A 1,988-nucleotide genomic window follows, 5' to 3' on the forward strand; every position below is an offset into this window, starting at 1 on the left:
ATATCTGAAGTATTTAGTTATATATTTTTTGTATATTTTTAAAGTATTTCCTGCAAAACTATTTGCAAACATTCAAATATATATTTTTTTATATGTAAATATTTTGTTGGCAAAGTATTAAAGTTACTGTTAACAAATAAGGTGTAAATATATTGAAATTATATAGATACATATGTAATTTGGTAATAAATTTACATAAACATACATATTTTATAAATGTAAATATTAAGTATTTGTAGAAGCAATATATAGAACAAAAATATATTATTCATTATGAAAATAAGTTTAGTATTAAGTAAGAATTTAAAGATAATTATAAAGTTTACAAATTTGAAAAGAAGATGAATTGTATAACAATATGTTCAAGAAAAACTGGAATTCGACAATAATATGATTACAGTATTTGGCGGTTCAATTGCCGCAACCATAATATGTTAAAGCAATCATTTGAAGAACTAATATGCTTAACAGTTAAACAAGTAAATATTTTGCACAATAATGTGTATAGTTGTAGATGGTAACATAATACATACATACCCAGCAAAAATTAAATAAAGTACTTCCAAAATATTAACATTTATCACCACTTTAAAAACAACAAAAAGATTCTAATTTTCTTTTGTACTGAAATTTTTTGAATTAAACCCATTTCATTTGGTGTTGATTGATAAATAATACTACAATTTCACTTACTTATAACCTCCAAAAAGAGAACATAAAAATTACTTCCTGAGAATGACTTCAGAGTTAATTAATTTGGAATGTAATTAAAAGGACATTACTCCTATGACAAGCCTGTGTTAAAATCATCACTTCTTCATATCTTTTAAGCAACTCCATGGAGTAAATTCTACTTCTTTTTTATTTCTTTGGAAGTTCTTTTTTGCTGGACACATATGTACATAGTCCATAGAATACGTCCAAGTTTCCTTGGACGTATTCTATGACACCTTTTTATTTATTGCATCATAATTGATTCGGAAGACAAGGGGTTCAATATTCTTTAAAAATGTAAAAATGTCTCACACTTCTCTGGCCAAAAACAAGTTTTTCTGATGCAATTTTACTTATTCTATTTAAAATTTTGTAGATTTTAAAATCTCAAAATAGGATCATTCTATACGATTACTTAAAAAGAACTAAATTTAAATTTCGCAAGGAACAGAAACTACTTAAATTTTGGGGCCTCCATAATAAATATTTACCTCAAAGCCCTACATTGAAATGAATATTCATTACAATTCATAATTTTGCAAATAATTAAAATCTTCATTTATATCAACTTTGAGATATTTCCTAAAACTAATGAAAATCATAGCAAACTTTAAAAATTTAAACTCCGTATGTTTAAGTTCGTTTGTGTAGTTATACTGAGATTTAGCATTATTTGTATAAACTGTGACAGTTTTCTTATAATAATATATTATTAGGAGAAACTTTATAAATACTTAAGTACATATGCTTACCGTTAAATTTTAGTTAATAAGTTCGTTAGCTGTAAATATTATCATAATGTTTGAATAAGTTCATAAAACTAAACAAATTTTTAACAATTATTGTAAAATATTGTAAATGTACAAATTCAAAATGTAAGTAAATAACAAATATACACACAAATACATATACAAGCTTACACTAACATACATATATAAATACTATACATAAACATAAAAACATACATACAGACATAACACATCATGTACATAACCTACTCACACATCCTATTGACAAGCTAACAGTGCTAATCCAAAGGAATAAGAACTTAATGTTAAAAAAATATTGAAATTAATTTCTAAAATGATATCGTATGAGATTTTTTTCTTTTTTCAAACTTTTTCTATGTTGCAACCAACAACAACTACTCTACTATAACAACAAAAACACTTAAACACTTTAAACTACAATCATATCCTATTTGCACTTCTAATATGAAACAACAACAACAATTTACACGCAACAGCTTCTACAGGCCAGGAGTTTAATATCTA

At 24.6% G+C, this 1,988-nt stretch overlaps 1 protein-coding gene across 1 annotated transcript in view; it reads right to left on the reverse strand.

Moving 5' to 3' along the window:
• Positions 1 to 1,110, reverse strand: part of LOC111689560 (extensin) — a 24,298-nt gene extending 23,188 nt beyond the window's left edge. The window contains exon 1 of the mRNA XM_046948131.1: positions 1,083 to 1,110. The gene's annotated coding sequence lies outside the window, so the exon portion shown is untranslated. The remainder of the gene's footprint in view (positions 1 to 1,082) is intronic.
• Between the last annotated feature and the right edge of the window lie 878 nt (positions 1,111 to 1,988).

This window comes from Lucilia cuprina, chromosome 4, assembly GCF_022045245.1.
Source record: "Lucilia cuprina isolate Lc7/37 chromosome 4, ASM2204524v1, whole genome shotgun sequence".
NCBI lineage: Eukaryota > Metazoa > Arthropoda > Insecta > Diptera > Calliphoridae > Lucilia > Lucilia cuprina.